This window comes from Chroicocephalus ridibundus, chromosome 6 (genome assembly GCF_963924245.1).
Source record: "Chroicocephalus ridibundus chromosome 6, bChrRid1.1, whole genome shotgun sequence".
NCBI classification, from domain to species: domain Eukaryota; kingdom Metazoa; phylum Chordata; class Aves; order Charadriiformes; family Laridae; genus Chroicocephalus; species Chroicocephalus ridibundus.
Window position 1 is genome coordinate 44368426 of NC_086289.1, and position 17184 is coordinate 44385609.

The 17184-nt window shown below is 45.6% G+C and overlaps 1 protein-coding gene across 8 annotated transcripts in view; it reads left to right on the plus strand.

Annotated features, from left to right (window-relative positions):
• Positions 1-17184, plus strand: part of LPP (LIM domain containing preferred translocation partner in lipoma) — a 353374-nt gene that overhangs the window by 99059 nt on the left and 237131 nt on the right. For 7 of the 8 annotated variants that reach the window (XM_063337693.1, XM_063337698.1, XM_063337695.1 and 4 more), the window contains one exon: positions 3605-3669. The exons of the other annotated variant lie outside the window; for it this stretch is intronic. The gene's annotated coding sequence lies outside the window, so the exon portion shown is untranslated. The remainder of the gene's footprint in view (positions 1-3604; positions 3670-17184) is intronic. 8 annotated transcript variants of the gene reach the window in all.

Sequence of the window (17184 nt, forward strand, 5' to 3'; positions counted from 1 at the left end):
GTCCCTGTTCCTCACCACCCCGTGCACACACTGATGTCCTGGTGGGTACTTGTTGTGTGGCTGTGCTGCTTTCTGCTCTTTCCCTTTTGAGCCAGCGGAGAACGGTGGTGGGTGTCACAGCCGTACCTGTAAGCATGGTGATGTGCCAGCCCAGAAGAGCAGCTGGGGCACGTAGCTCCCATCTGCTGCCGTCCTGCTGCGACAGAGCAGCCCGATGACTGAGAGACGTGGGCTGGCACCACAGTGCCCTTGTTACGCTCTTAGCACAGGACCCGGCAGTGCCACCGCCTTGCTCACGGTGCTGGCTTGCAAAGCTGTTTCTGAAGCAAGAGACATCTAAACATGAGAATCTCAGAATATTTCCCCAGCTTGAGTAATAAATGAGTAAAATTAAAAGCAGACAAGGAAGTAGCTCAAACCTTCCCCACCACTCCTCCATCTGCCTGACCCAGGTTGTGATGCTGGTCAGGGCTGCCCCTTCCGGAGGCTCATAGGTCGAGGAGCTGCTAAAAAGGGCTTCTTTGTGCTGAGGTGTTGGTGGCCCATCTTAATCAGCACCTGAGCCCTGGGGCAGGGTCTGGGATGCTCGTGGAATTTCTGTAAAACATCAGGCAAGACTTGCATTTCTCCCTGCCTAAGGCTTGGTTTATAATTGATGTTTAGCAGTATAATTTGGGCAAGCCAACTGAAAAAAGGCAAACAAACTAAGGCTCTCCTTCATCAACGAATGTGTGGTAACGCAGCAGTTAACAGGAGCTCAGTTGCAGCGGATGGGACGGCCTTTTGCCCAGGAGAACAAGTTCCTCTGGTGAGATAGTTTAAAGATGACAACCCATGGGTCTGTAGTATGGAGGCACTGTCAGTAGCATCCACCCTTGGGCAGAGAGCTGTAAAACCAGTCAGTAGCATTGCTCTGCTGCCGGGGAGCATGGTCAACACGAGCTTGTCATCGGGATCCTTTATTTCAGTGGGGTGAGGAAGGCGTGAGGGACAGAAGCCTGACCTGAGATCAGCTGTTACCACACGTGACGGCCAGTGAAGTGCATCTGTATTTCCTGGGGTGGGTGTTATCTTGTGTGTCCACTGTGCCTGAAATATAATTTAGTGAGGCTCAAAAGGAGGACAGGATTGGGTTTTTCTAGCATCATTTCCCTTTCCTCATCACTGTGTTTCTTCTTAATTCAGTATTTGTCAAATAACATGGGTGATTTTTTTTCTCAGTGTGTGCACAGCTCAGTTTCATTTTTCTTCGCTCCCTCCATTTTACCAATTTCCCCATGAAGAGCCAAACACATAGTTAGATCTCCACTCCAGCTTTGTTTGTAAATTGTTAACAAGTCTTTTTGAAGTGTTTAATAGCTGTTGGGGTTTATTCTTAAAATACAACCACCAAAACCCAAAGATGCTAATGAGTCTTCAAGAGTGCTTTAAACAAGTTATCCAAATCAATCTGACAAAGATAATGGTCTTCTATTAGAAGATATTTAGCTGGAGGTTGGATGAGCTGTAATGTTTATGGGTCTGTAGATCTGTAACCAGACAAAATCAGAATAACTCCTTCGATTTCAGTGGAGCTGTATCTGTTTATTACAACTGAGGATTAGGCAGCGCTTTAGATGCAAATTGCAACCTCTCTGAAGTTAAGTGGAGTTTTGATTTAATTCCTGGTAGCAGTAATGTCAGCAAAGCAGCGAAGAGCTGGGACCCACATACCCCGAAGTCTGTAACTTTGGGTTGCTCCTCTTCCCTCGCTGTCAAGATCAGATTCCCTTGATTGGGGCTAGTAATTAAAATGCAGCTTCTCTTAAGCATCTCCCAAAGGCAGGCAGAGAGAGTGGAAGTGCAGCCTATGCAGTTTATATATATATCTCTACATACTGTGCAGAAAATGCCAGTAATCTTGTTCTCTCTGAGTGCTCATGGTTGGGCTGTTGACCTGGAGCTTGTGCTTTCCAGCTCCTGCTGAATTATCAGGCTGTAATGCAGAGAGAGCTGGGATCTCCTTTCCCCCAACGTATTAGTGTCCGTGCAGCAGTCGGGAGACATGGACCACCGCTCATCACCCCCACTGTGTGTGGTGTAAGAGATTCACCACGCATTCATTTCTGGTCACATAAGGGGCATTAGTTTAAAGCAGGCTTGAGGCATAGGTTAGTGTTAGCTATTTGAAGTCTTCAGTTGGAAAGCAACATCAAACAGGGAGCAGAAAATGTATCATGCACAGAAAAATCTCTGGGATTTGTTTCCCTCTTTAAAAAATAACAGTAATAATGAATTCCAAACTCTTTGCATATGCTGCCTCCTCTGTGGTCAGGACACCTGTCTGCCTCTTTGCTGTTACTTGATACAGGCTTACAATGCTTGCAAAAATGTTAATATGAATTTTTTGTCATGGCAAATATGAAAGGAATATCCAGCGTCCGTGTGGGCAGGTCCTCAGCAAATTTCTCTGTGTTTCTTGTGCTTTGGTGTGGATCTGAAGCAACTGCTGCCATTCTTCTCCCCTGTGCTCCCCTTCCTCCACCGTGGACCAGGAGGGCGAAGCTGCTGCCCTGCCAGACGTGGTTCTCCTGAGCAAAGACAGCTGATGGTGGGGCTAATGGGTTTCAGCCTGGTTTCCTTAAAAACTAATGTATGCGTCTGGCTAGATATGTCTCTCCTCCCTCTCTTTAATGATTTTTAACTCCTTGGCTAATCTCAGCTATGTTTGTTAAGAAATAATTAGGCTTTAGGAAAATAGGGTGAAGGTGCAGTTAGGAGGAGCTGGGAGTGACCTGGGGCAGCTGGGAGCATGGTAGGCTGGGAGAGCTGGGGCAGGCGGAGGTGGGTTATCATTGATAGTATTTTTTTAAACTTGCCTATTTCTCCAGGACTGAGATGAAAGGAAATAGAAAACACCAGAGTAGGCTCAGATATCAATAAGCTGGAAGTATGGAAAGCTGCTGGTTGAAAGCAGCTTGTGGTAACTTAGAAAACCTGTGTTTTCTTTTTAACTGGGCGTCTTTGGAGGCACCCAAAAGGAAACTAGGGCTGGGGGTGGAGGTAGGGTTTGGGCTGTCCCACCCTGCTGCTTTTTCCACAATCGCTGTGTGTTTAATGCATCCCATCTCAGCTTTGTTTCTTCATGGTGCTTGCATGGAAAAGCCAATGCTGTGGGGGTGACTCACCATTGGCCTAAGCAGTGGAGGAGGCTCAGAAAGAAGAGGCCCTTTAAGCATGAGAGGCAGAAAGGTGTCTGGTCAGGCTTTGAAAGAGACCTTGTTGCCTGCAGCGCTTACGTCAGTGCCTCTCACCAGCTCTACAGTGATTTAAAGCAAGTAGCTTCTCTCCCAAATAAACCTCAGTTACTCCGGCACTTGCTCAGATGTGATCTGTCCTGCCAAAGTGTGAAAAACTCTTACATGGGTCCAAACAGGGGCAGACTGACACATAAGTTGTATCAGAGGGGGAAAAAAGCTATGATCTGCTATGTACAGGAGGGCAGCTGGTGTTATGGGCCCTTTTGGGGCTGTTTTATTGGTGAGGTGTCATAGCCAGCTTGACTTACTTTTTCATTTTATGATGAGCAAAACGTTGATTCTGACCTTTCTGTTTGCACCCACAGAGGTCCCTTGGAAGACCCTGTCCATACGTCTGTCTGGGTGCCTGACGGGACTGCCTTGCTCCCAGGTGAGGAATGGATTAGGTCCTGGGGCTTTTGACAACTGCTGAGTTTGGAGAGAGTGGGAAGACCATGGGACCACGTTTCTTCAAAGCCCAGGGTGGTGGAAGGCCAGGCTAACCCAGGGGGCTTGGGTTGGTCTTAACTATTTCTATGTCCAGGTCTGGAGGCAGCAAACACGCAGGTCCTCCTGGGAATGGGAGTGTTGCATGGGAACAATTGCGTGGTCCTGTGGGCTGTATTATTTTGAACGAGACTTTCCTACTTGTGGACCTGAACTTGCTCCCTGTCTACAGTGTGGCTTTCTGCAGCCGGGATATGCTCCCAGCTGTTGATGGAGGATTGACCGTATTACTGGATTTAATCTAACTGTGCTTCGGTGGACAAAAGCAGAAATGTATATAAGCCTATTGAGAATAACCTGAATAGAAGTTTACGTGAGGAGCAAATTAATTCGTTCTTCAAAATTGCCAGTTCCCTCAAATTCGCTTGGAGATACTTAGCTGTGACTTAAGGATCACCCTGATAAACTACCCCAAATTCTTATAGGAGTTCCTTGCTGGATTACGTGTAGGACAGGAATTGTGCTTTGTGCCCATCCTATGATACGATGATTCGATTGCAGCAAGGGTAAGATTGAAAAAAAGGAGCAGTGTCAGGGCACTAGGTCTGTCCTCAAGCCTCTCTCAGTTGTACCATCTCAGGAGGCAAAAGAGATGCTAGAGGTGCTACAAAGGCATGGCAACTGGGGGAAGAAACCAGCGAGCAGCACCGTTGAGAAACAGATAATGACTGAACAGAAACAGCTGGTAGCTGGTCTATAATTGCTCAGTGGCCATGAAGTTCTCCAGAAGGAGACGTGCCTTAAGGACAGTGTGGTGGCTCTGGGCAGTCTTTGCTGTGGTGATGGTTCCCTGACCCCAGTGGCAGCACCAGAAGGCCATGTGCGGTGCGTGCACTGGGGGCTGCCTTGCAAGCCAGCATGGGTCCAGAGCAACTCATTGCCATGTGGGAACGTGTGTGCTGGGTTTTGTTCTTCCACGCCCTGGTGGTTTTCACTGGCGGAGCTAGTTCGTTTGCCTTGACGTTACCTGACTTGAGAATCATGAGACATTGGGAGTGCTTCTTTACCCTGTTGTGTCACTGAATATGACTGCACTTCCATTCTGCCCTTTCAATACTCAGTGCACATCTCTTCTTTCTTCCTTTACCCTCTTCTTGGGTTTATTTTCATGTGGGTTTTTTTTTTTTGTCTTGTAAATTATGGCTAGCTGGAGATGAGATTTCAGCATCCTGTTTACTGCAAACAGTTGGGGACATTAATAAATGTTGAAAGACAAAGACAGACAAGGGATTAATAAGTAGAGGACAGGAGATTAATAGCAAGACAGTAGAATTTGGTTCAAGGCCTGGTCTTTCCAGTTGCGGGGTTATGGAAGATTAATGGCAGCTCTTCTCTTAGTCTCACTCTTTCTGTGGCAGCTTTCCTGGTGAAGTCTAATAAACTATCCCAGAGGGTTGCTGTAAATATGAAATCTAGGAAGAAGCCCATCCTTATAGACTGTTAACTAAGTGAGACAGTTTTAGTTCTGCTTTCTATTCAAAGCTTAAGCAACAGCATCAATATATTTGTGAGTGGTGATGTCAGATGTTCAGGTGCTTGCAACTCTTTGCAGGACAAAAACATATCATAAAATGTATCTTGTCAAGCAAACTGTCTCCAACAAATTGGTTGTTTACTCTGTGTCCTGTGCAAGAGATTGATTTCTCTTCTCTTGACTGAGTTTTCAGCTTTCTTTCCATGGAAAATTGGTCTCTTGACCTATTGCATCTGGCCTCTCATTAGGCTTTGTGTGAGATTAGATCATGGTAAGAAAATGCTAACTTTGCAAAGAGCATTCCTGGTTAAATTTGCGGGAGAACTGTACAATATAGGATTACGTCACATAAAGTCTTTATGCTGGTAGAAGGGTGCATACTGTTCTGGGTGTCCTATATAGAAAGTCAGCCTTAAACTCCTGCCTTAAGGCTGAAGGTGTCAAGTCAAGCACTGCAGAAGTCCTTTGGTGTCTGCCCTCGTGTATTTTTCATAGTCTTCACAAAGATGATCCCAAGCTCTTCAGGCATAGGGTTATAGCAACATACAGGTATGTGTATGGTATTTTGGGAAGGCAGCAGCTGTGTTCCTGTAACAGTGAGTGTGAAGACATGGCTAACATCAGAACTTTGTGCAGCAGTAGCTGAATTTATTTTCCAGGGAAGAAAGGCTATGCGTTGCTTCTGTGTCCCTGTAACAAAGCTCTTCCCTCTTGTCTGCTCTTGCATGCAGTGCCCTTGGCTTTTCAGAAGTTAATTGATTTGTCCATATTATTATTCTCTTTTTAATTTTATTTGTGTAAAGAAGAACACGCGCTAATCTTTCTCCAGAGAAATGTTTCACACTGCTCCTCTTTGAACGTTTGGCCCCGGGTCTGCCTCATTTCTTAATGAGTCTCTAACTAAACAGCTACGGTTCCTACATGCTCCAGCCTTGACACACGCATACTTTTACACCCACGTGCCTGCTCCCAGTTGAACCCAGCAGCCTCCCCGTGCGCCCTCGCTGCTTTGGGATTTGCATTAGCAAGGCAGCACCTCCCTGGGAAGCCCTACACGCGAGAGGGGGCTTTATACCTGCAGGTAGATTTGGCATCAAATGAGCTGCCCGGTGAATCAGAAAGGCTGTAACCTTCTTATCTCACTGTCCCCGACTCTCAGACTTGTTGTGTCTCTTCCTATGGGTGAGGACCCGAGCTAGTGCCGAAGATGGAGCTGAACACCCAACACTGAATTGCTGTCTGGTATGCCACTGTCTGCCAGATCTTTGATAGCTTGTTTTTAATGAAGATTCCTCCTGTAATTCCTAGAATATCTTGCAGCGCAGAAAATGAGCTGTGTGTGTATTTTGCTGTGGGCTGAATTTTTTTCCTGCTCTTCACAGTTCCCTCCGTGAACAGAGAGGAAAAGGAGGGGGAAGCAGCTGACTGCTTTTTTTGTTGTTGTTTTTCTACTTGACTTCTGTGAAATATGTGGGGATCAATCGCTCGCAACTAACAAAATGTTTTTGTTTCTCTTTGCAAAAGCATATGGGAACTGCAGGAAAAGCATATGGGCGTTTTTAGGAAAACATATTGGTGAATGGACAAATTATAGTTGTGCCAATATGCTTTGGATGTCTGGCTAGACCACTACTACTACCACACTTGCTGGCATGCAAACTCATCCACAAGATTTCCAGCGTGCGAGTGGTGTGTAGCTGCTCCTAGGGGAATGCAGGCTGGATCAGACCCCTGTTAAAACAGCATTGTGATCCATCTTCAGCATGCGTGACTGCCTCGCCATGTCCCAGACCAGGCTCCAGGCTCGTGTTTATGGCAGCATATCTATTCTCTCAGTAGACTGAGCCCAGAGCTCCACTTGCAGCTGGCTGCAAGTAATGATAATGGTAACCATTTTTCTTTCTAAAGCCCTTGACTGCAGTCCTAATAACACCTGAGCATCTTGCAAACAGGCTGGGCAGCCTTTGGTTTTCCTCTGCTGCTTTATCAGGTCTTTCTGTGTTAGCTGGAGCTGTTATTTTTAATTTTTCTATCATGTGGGCTGCTTTTGAGGAAATGCAAAACATTTGCATTATAGCTTCTGGGCTCAGTCCTGTTTGCCTTTATATTGGTGACCCAGGGAAATGGATCCATGAGCTGGGAGGGACTTGGTGGCGAGTAGCAGGGGGTTTAAGTGGTCTTGGTTGGTGGGTTGGTTCTGGTGGCTCACAGCATCCCTACAGTTGAGTTGCCCTGCTGTGGACTCTTATGCAAGGAGAAGCCCTTGATAGCTCCATCTGGTCTGCCCTTCTCGCTCGCTCTGGCAGTGAGGGAGTGCTGTCTGCCCTGCCCCTGCCTGTGACAGGCACAGCTCTGCTGGGTTGCAGGGGTTGGTAGCAGCTCTCCATCCACATTTGGGTTCAGCAGGTCCTAGGGGACTGGCTGAGGTCTCCTTGCACAGACGTGTGCAGGGAGAGACACCTCATGACCCTAAGAGCTCGCGGTCTAAATAGACAAAACAGAGCTTCTGGGGAACATGTAATGGTCTCTGAATGTCAGGGGAGATGGGCAATAACTTAACTTGGGGGTGGTTTCATGAGCAGGTTCAATCAGTCTGAGCTTGTACCATTGCTAGAAGAGGTGGTTCCTGCTGTCCGTGTATCCCCAGCCCTCATTTCTGCCCATATAGTTAGTTTTATCCTTTACAGATGTGAGTGGTGAGACAGAGGAGGGGGCAAAACATGTGGCTAAAGGCTGGGGGGTTAAGCAGGATGCACATTTGGGCATCACATTGTTTATCTTCGTTATGAACCTGCACTCTCAGATATTCTGAGTGGTAATTCAGCACCTTTTAGCGTTCTTCCTCTTACGCCAACTTCAGGATGATTTGCTACTGAGTAATTTTACATTATTTAATGTAGCCACTTTCCTTATAGCTCTTTTGTTCCGTGAGACAATTCCCTGTTTTATTATGCAAACAGTACATTAAGATCCTTGTGGGCCAAAGTTCCCAGCAGTGCTTGAGATGACGGCAGAGAAGTAGGTTATTTCAGAAATAATGATTCTCTCCTCTAGAAGCTAGCTTTCTTGGAGTTCTGCTTTAACTGCTTTTGATATTATACATGCTTTAAAAAAAAATATAAAAAAATCCAGTACTTCCTAAATGTTATAGAGCTCAAAAAATACACTGTATGCCTTGTCACAATATTTAATGCAGAGTGCTATTTACAGTAATGAATCAAAATGTCAGTTTTTAAAATATGAACTGTCAGAGTGTTCCTACTTTGCAGAAAACTTTGATATGACAGTTTGTTAATCATATGACTATTACATCAAATGTGTCTCAGAGTACTTTTTCTCAACAAAGTCTTTTTTTATTCCTTCCTCCTCCCTTTTCACTGTTAATTCTGGTAGAGTTGTTTGACTTGAATGCACTTTGATTAGAGGTTGGAAGAATCCAGAGCTGAATGCTTTTGTGTATTGACAGATGGGATGTATCAGTACCGGTCGTGGTCACCTAGTCTTAGGTACAGCCTGGTTTGGATCACCTTTACCTGGGTCCCCAGGGTTTGCCCCAAGCCTGCTGTGTGCTGGGGCTCAGGCGGTAGCTCTGGTGGAAATGAGCCAGGTCCGAGCAGCGCTGATGCCTCCAGCTATAACTCTGCGTTTGCGGCAGCTGGGGTAAAACTGTCTCTTAAGTAATAAAGAGCTGGCTTGTACAGTAACATTTCTAATCCCTATAGCTTTAGCATGAAGGGACAAGTAAAATAAAGATCTCGAGGCTGCAACCGCATCCTTGTGTGAGCTGAAGGGGTGGTTGTGCAGGGCAGGGTTGGTGTTGCTCCTGCAGGAGGAGGAGCAGGGGGCTGCGGATGCCAAGGTCCTCTCCCCAGTGGCCTTGGTTACTCTGGATCCAGGTCAAGGAGTGTGTTTGTGCCCTGAACTCCCCTCTGTGAATTTAGACCAGAGTACTTCCCCTTTTTTTTGTTCTTTTGTTTGCTTATCTGCAAAATGGGAGTAATTAATTGATATTAGTTAACTCACAAGTCTCCTCAAAGCCGATTACTCAAACAACTGCACTTGAAAACAAGGGAGAGCTTATGTAGATAATGGTGCTTTAGAAAAAAGCCTCTGGAAGGAGAGGGTTCAGCATGCTGATACGAAGACTGGAGGCCAGAGAGGAGTCTCACGTGTAGCAGAGCCACGTACCTCTGCCCATAATGTCTTTGTGCCACATTGCCTGGGGCTCCAGATGGATTCCCATTGCTTATTAAAACTCACAATTACTGTCGCATAGGTCTCACAAGTGCAATATTTCTGATTTGGAGTTGGCCCAACACAGCTATGGGAATAGGAGGAGTCTAAAACGGCAAAAGCTGAGTATCAACAGTCCAGAAAAGAGGAGTGTGGGCAATGCGAGACAGTAAATCTTAGAATCATAAAATCATAGAAAGGTTTAGGTTGGAAGGGAACTTTAAAGATCATTTAGTCCAACCCCCCTTGCCATGAGCAGGGACATCTTTCACTTTGGGTTACTCAAAGCCCCATCCAACCTGGCCTTGAACACTTCCAATGATGCGGCATCCACAGCGTCTCTGCGCAACCTGTTCCAGTGTCTCATCGTAAAAAATTTCTTCTTTAAGTCATATCAGGTGGTCTTCTTGATTGTGGGTGTTTCTTAGGGCCTCATTAACTTGGCATTCAGCTGGGCCTGTCTATTAAACAACCACCTCAACTCTTTCACTAATATTGTTGAAGACATGGTAAGAACTTGTTTTCAGGGTTGTAATCATGTATTTAAGTACACTTTTGAGTAGCGCATTAGCCAGCTCTCGTATGTGGAAGGCGCAGGTAAGGGCGTTGAACACATCTAGTGTTTGGTACACTGAGACCCACCGGGTCTCACTGGTGGAAAGAGATTTGGGAAAGTGGAGGCATTGCAGTGTCATCTCTTACAGTAATATCCTGCTGATAGAGGAGACGAGGGAAAAATAGAAGGGAAAGAGGTGGCTGGTGGGTGCGGTGATGACAGCATGAAAGGCTCTGCTGGCGGTGGTGCCTGGCATGGACCACCAGGAAGCCTGAGAGATGCCATCTGGTGAAGCCAGTCCCAAAAAGGCTCTGACACAAATGCTCCTGGGGATAAGGGGCTGCCACCAGCGAGGGCCACCAGCAGGGCCAACATGAAGGTGTCACTTTTCAAACTGTGTCTTTGTCGCCTTCATCGAGCGAGTGCTGCTGCTTGCTGCTTTCCCTCATCCCGTGGAGGAAAATTGATTATTATTCAGTTTGAATTTTAGACAAACTACATTGTTAGTGCGATGATTTTTCTTTTATTATCATTACTGCAATGGATGGAAAAGGAGCTCTAACAGATGTATGATTAGCAGGGCATGAAATTAAAAATGTTTGTGTACAAGGAAAAGGTTGTTTACTACCAAATTCCTCATTTGAAAACTAAGATTGGCCGAGCGATTCTGCAGCAGGCACACAGCCCCCTTCCCTCCCTCTCTCCCAGCAGCATTGGCTGAAAAGTAACAATATTTTAAATGTTACCTTTATTAAAAAAAGTAATAACACAACTGAAAGGTCAGTACCTGCCTTTGGAGGCAGACTGACTGTAGAGCTTGCTCTCCTGCTCTGGCACCGATGTGTCAATTCAAGAAAATATTTTGACTGATGCTTAAGCCCAATTGATTAGGGTGAATTGAACATTTTCTGTCAAAACTCTTTTGGGTGGAAGATAAGGTTCTGATTGAATAATTCCGAGTGTGGGTGTGTACATGGGTGAAAAAGTATTTGTTGTCAAAATGTTGACAAATGTGTATTTGGAGTTAGTGCTGCAGCATACCCGGAGGGGTGCGGATTGGTATGCAGTACCTATCCTTTCCCTGGACATTGTGGGTCAGTCTTGTATCTAAACCACATCTCCTCTGTCCGTGCAGCCTGGGCATCCCTGGTGCACCAGGACGGTGGTGCCTCCTGGGGTGTGTGCTCTGCATGGGCGCTTCAGAAACTGGAAACCAGCCTTCCACACCTGCAAATGCCGTCAGCGCTGGGATGGTAGTTTTGCATGGGAATGCTTTCAGGCTCTGGTAGAAAGCCATCATCTACCCATGATGCGCAATTCTCAGGTACAGCTGCTCTTTTCCGATTTCCTTTAAAAATCCGATAATGAATTTTGAAAGAGCTAGGTTAAGAAATGTGCATCAGAAATACTTTGTTTATCTGGTTATGCTGTTGAGGTAAGTCTGGGCCTACCTAGGACTGAACATTTCCCAGGTATTTTGAGTTTCTCGCCTATCTCATTCTGTTCTTTTTGTCCTCTGAAAACTTTGTGGCCAAGTCCGAGGCTGACGCTAGTTGAAGTACGTAGCGTTACTCGTGTAAAGTTTCACCTGGATGAGCGTTTGCAGGACCCAGGCCCGACGCGGCAGCGTGATGGATTCTGCCCACTGAGCCTGGATGGCATTGAGCAGAAAATAGGAAGAGGGCTGAAAGATTGTTCCTGTGCTCTGGGAACAATTGAGACAGAAAATTGCTTCCAGGATTTCTTCACTTTTCCGCGGAGGGTAATCAGCCTGTGTAATTCTCTGCCATAGGAAATACTGCCTGAATCTGTTACCCAAAGACAGCGAGTGAAGTTTAGATAGCAGCCTGAATACCAAAGGTACTGCAGAGCCGGGACTGTCCCTTACTCAGGGTTTTTTTTTGGTGTCGTGACATAGGATGTCACAGTGGTGCAACTAATATGACAGATAAGATACTCAGCGTGTTCTTGGTACACGGTTAGGCTTTGGTGCCCTAAACAAGGAGACAAGTTTGTATGCTGAGATTGCAACTGGAGTTTTGCTTAGCGTGGTGCTCAGGTTATAAGTCTGAGATTGCAAGGGAGGTTAGAGCAATTCCAGTGAGATGATGGGTGTCTGGTGACTTCAGTCTTGTTCTTGGCTAATTTTTAATCTTTGCTCCATAAATATAAGCAAATACCAATTTACGCACCTTTATTTGTTCTTCTGGGGCAGCGCTTGGGCTACTTGCAAGCCCAGGGTTTGTGTTAAGTTTCAAATAAGGCCTTTCAGCCACATGTTTTATTACAACTTTTAGGGGAAATTATGTGAATTTTTTGAGTGAGAATAGTTGTGGACAAATCACTGTGTAAGCATTGTACCTGCTGGGCACTGAAATTTGATTCCTAAATTTCCATTAGCAGGTCATACTGGGCCAAAGGATCTTGAGCCACTAGAAGAGAAAAGAGTAAAACCGAATGAAGTTGGTGTTTGGTTATGGGCTCTGTATGTCATTGTTCCTGGCTGTTCATCTGGCTAATGTTTGCTTTTGTGTAGTATTTGTCTGTGTCTGTGCTTCTGTGCACATGGGGGAAAAGGAGGACAAATATCACTGGGGTGGATTAGCATTAAAAAATAGTTAACTGATCAAAGCCATAAAGCTTGTCCAAGTGAATTCTTCAGAGAAATAGCTTTGAATTTCCCAAGCAGCCGCAGGCCATAAAAGCGAAGCGCTATCATTCAGAGATGCAAAAAAATCCCCTTCTGTTGGAGTGTTGGACCTATTTGTTCCTTTTTAGGAGGGCATTCAAAATGTTTTCTTAATTTTCTTCTGAACAGCTCACTGCTATCCATCATGAGCCCTTGCCAGCTGAGATAGCTCTGCTCCCCCTCAGTGTTAACCCTCACTGAAATCTGTATATCCGTCCTTTGCATTTTGGATGCCTTTCAGCTCTGTGCACTTTGCAGTGTGATAGCCCTTACAGAGCACTTTTTGTCTCTGATCTCAGTGTGTTGTAAAGAAGGGGCTAAATGTTGTCCCCAGTGTCTGGATGGAGGTGACAGATGCGGATGGAGGCTGATGCCTGGAAAAATTTCCTACATGGCCTGAAGGGATGGCAGGGGAGCCCTGTTCCCCGATGCCATGTTCTGTCTTGTCGTCGGTCCTGCCCCAGCAGGAGCACCAGCTCCACCAGGTCTGCAGAGCAGGTGGGGCAAAGTGTGAAGGAATTTCATTTTACTTACATGGAGGAAAGCAAGCGCATTGTTCGGCTGCTCAGGGAAAGTTATTGAAGGCTCATACTGAAGGTTAGGCAACCAGCCTCTGGGAATTGGTCACATAAATTTGCTTTATGCTTATGAAAGTCTCTCTTTCACAGTGTTTTGCTTTGTTGCTTCGTCCTAAGATGTACAAAAGAGTGAAGTGCTGTTATATGGTCCATACACCATCATTAATAGGAATGCAAATTACACTGGGCTTGCTCAGGACTTGACAAGAAAAAGAGAAAAAGAAAAAAAAGAAAGAAAAAACTCTCAGAAGACATGAGGTGCTTTGTAGCTGGAAGTGCCTGTCACCCTGCAAGGAGCTCAGCTGTCCTTTTCAGTTCCAGTCTTCTCTTATTGAAAATATTTTACTGTCTAATAACTACTAGCTTCTTAATACTGCTTAATTGTATGCCCACCCCCCTCTCCCCCCCAAAAAAAAGCCACACATATTTTTCTGCTGTTGTAAATGTTCAGCTTTAGGGGCCCCAGGGAGGGGTGTTAAGGGCTGTGTCCTGGGTGCCTTTCAAGCAGAGAATTCCACTTTTGCTTCCCTTCTGAATCTTGGAGTCTAATTCTCCAGATAACCCAAGTTTCACTATAACCACATTTGAAGTGTGTGTGTATATATATGTATTTTTTTTTTTTCTCAGGAGTTAATGAAAGTCCTAAGTAGATTCTCCTAGAAACTGAGATCATCTTTGTAACAGGTGGGCAATGCATGGAGGGCAAAGCTGTGACTCAGGGATGGGGCTGCAGCTTTTGGAAGGGGATTAGATCCTTGCACAGGTGTGGGCATGACATTCACGTGTGCCGTGTGTACACATCCTGTGCTTGGTTTCTGTGGTAAAGCAGAGATCATTTACCCACAGGGCCATTTGCTAGGGTGAAGTCATCTGTGTTTGGTTATTAAAGCAGTATAGAGGCATATCCATATACGGGATAGCGCAAAGTGTGAAGCTCATCTTTCTCCTCACAGATTGTACTTTGGCCCGTTGTTCCCATCCTACCCTTGGATGGGAGCAGTGCTCAGCTATTGATAATATGGGCAGAAATTGAATCTGAAGCCTAGGGCCTTTCTGCACAGGGAGAGTATTGCGAAACAAAGCCAGGGTGTGAAGTTGAAGTGCAATAGCTGTTCCGAGCGTACTTCTCATGTGGGCAGTCTTATTCTGCTCTGAGAGGGCCTTTTGTGCAGTTCTGCTTCATCCATTGCCAAAGGCACTCTCAGTGCAGAAAGAAGAATGCCCACACAGGGAGCAAATAGCTTTTCCAGGCTATTTCACCATGCTGAGGAGTCCCAGGAGATGCACATGGTTTCATGTCCCCATGAATGCTGCAGGAGCTTACCCTTCAGCTTGCTCTTTCACCAGGGCTTTCGTGTGGGGAGACACTCTTTGCGATGGGCAATTGGATGGATGCGATGGAGTTGTGTCTTCTGGACCCTGCTGGGTGCAGTGTGTGTCACTCGTTTGCCTGAAGTTATGGGGCTGGCCTCAGGGATCCCTGAGACCTCGGGCTTCTCTAGACATTGCTGGTGTTGCAGTTTGGCATTCTCCATCAGTGCCATCGCCTCTCGTGGTGTGTCCTAGCTGCTGCTGAGAGCTCCTGTGAGATCATGTCTGTGTTCATGTGTTGTTCCTATTTGTATGAAATCATCAAGCAAACCTGTGCACTGGGTATGATCATTATCTGAATAATGTTGAACAGAAAAAAAAAAATCCCATCTGTTCTACAAAGAGGCAGTGTAAAGAGCAGGCTCTGTGACTAAATAAATTCACATCTGTTCAGCAGAACCATCAAATGGAGAGCAGAGGGGCCTAATGTGAATCACATGTTGAAACCACAAGTATGAGTGAGATGATCTGCAAAAGAGAGAGCCTGGAAGTGTTGATCCATGTGAGCAACTGTTGGTTTCTCTCCTTATTCTTTTCCTCTACCAGTTTCCTGAGCAAATGATGTAGAATCCAAAAAACAGGGATGTGCACATGTCTATGCATACATATGTGCATATGTTTGTATTCCTGGCGTGATTAAATAACTTTTTTGTATCATCTTGAGTCATTAGATCATAACTTCAATTGGAAGGGTGATGTACGGTAGAGAGGGCTGCAGAGGAGGGAGGGCTGAGCTGGCATGGAGAGAGCAAGTGAAGCTTGTTCCTGGTGGTGTTGTTTCGCAAGAAATGTCCCTGAGGTAGCTTGCTTTAAAAAGGGACTTGCGTTGGAGGTGATTCCTGAGGATGATGTCTCCAGCAGTGTCATCTCAAGGAACCTGATGGGAGCAACCTAGAGACTTCAAAAGGGTAGGTTATGCCTTCATGTGCTGAAGCTAGTTTCGAAATAGGTATCTGCATACCAGTCCTAACAGGCTGCTGCTTTCCATGGATCAGTTTAATTTGTTGCTTAGGTTTTCCCCTTAGTGTTTTAAGTCCTGCAGAAACAAAGGGCAGCTCAAGTTTCCGTATTGGTTGCATTTGCACTTTATTTTTTTTCTGTGACAAGAATGTATCAATACAGTTTCAAAACATAGTATTTTTATGACTTGAGGCAGCAGTTTCTAACTTAAAAACAAGAAAGCTTTGGGGATGTACATGGAACTCAGGTGCCTCAGTTACGTTATTTGGCTGGTCTCCATAGCCACTTAGAGAGTCCGTGCAGAGGAGCAAGCATCTTTTCTCCCACAGGATCTCATGAAAAGAAACATGCAATAATTTCAGTCTCAAAGGTGGTTTCTTATTGCTGTCTTGCCTTTTGTCCTAGATATTTTGCAGTAAATGAGGCCAAACTTGCGGGAGCAAAGAGCGGTGGTAGATAGGCTGTTAGACCTGATTTGCACAGATTCTGATCTCCTGCAGTTCAGTCTGCTTTCTTTAGCTGACAGAGAGCTGTGCTCGTACGGCTCACCTGGGATGTGAGCTCTGCAGGAGCATGCTGGAGGTAATGAGGCACTTAAGGGGCTGGCGGGGTTGAAGGTCCCCATGGAATGATTATGGTGTTGGCAACTGTGTTACTTTGAAAGAGAAATATGTGCGTTACACAGCAAAGGCACGCTGAAATGCCTTGCAGACGCTTAGTTGTGTGTGGGAACATGCTTTTCCTTAGACCTGTGAGATGGCGGTAGCAACTATTGGAGGGCATTTGATTAACTGAGCTGTGTGTGCACTTACCAGCTGCATGGCCCAGCTGCCCCAGCGTAGTTCAAAAGCAGAACACAAGTGGTTGCCAGCAGTGGCTAAAACACAGCAGTGTATCGCTAGCTTTAGATACGTTAAAAGTTTTGTTCTTCCTTGCCTCCAAAAATTCCCTCTGCTCATGATTCATTTCGTCTCTTCCACCACCCCACACAGTCTCTTCTGAGAAGGTGCAGTGAAGATAGGTGAGCGCTATAATGTTTTTTCCTGGACACTGTCAGATTTGAGCCGTTTCACATCTAGGGAACCGGTGTGGCCAGTCTAGTATGGAAACTCTTTTGTCACAACAAAACTGCATACTGATTTCTGGGAAGGAGAATAAACAATTAACTTGGGTGGTCAAAACCAGAAGACATCAATGTGATAGTGGAGGAGCAACTGGAGTTAGCTTTTTAATATGATGAGTTTGTTTAGCAAAATTGCAAGGCCAGTGTGGATGCCTGGCTGGGTTAACTTCATTGCTGGCACTGTGGTTTACACCAGCTGAGGAATTATCTCCCAGTGCTTTGAGTATCACTGTTCTTGAATGAATGAGCACTGAGATAAAAGGGAAGAGCAACAGTTTCCTAGGCTGGTGCTCAGTGGTTTTATGAGTTTCAAAGAAGAATTGAAAATCAAATCTCAAGCACTTATCTTCAGTCACAAGTTTCTATTCAGAGCAGAACTAATGCCCTATGATTACTAAAACAGAGCTTTATCTTG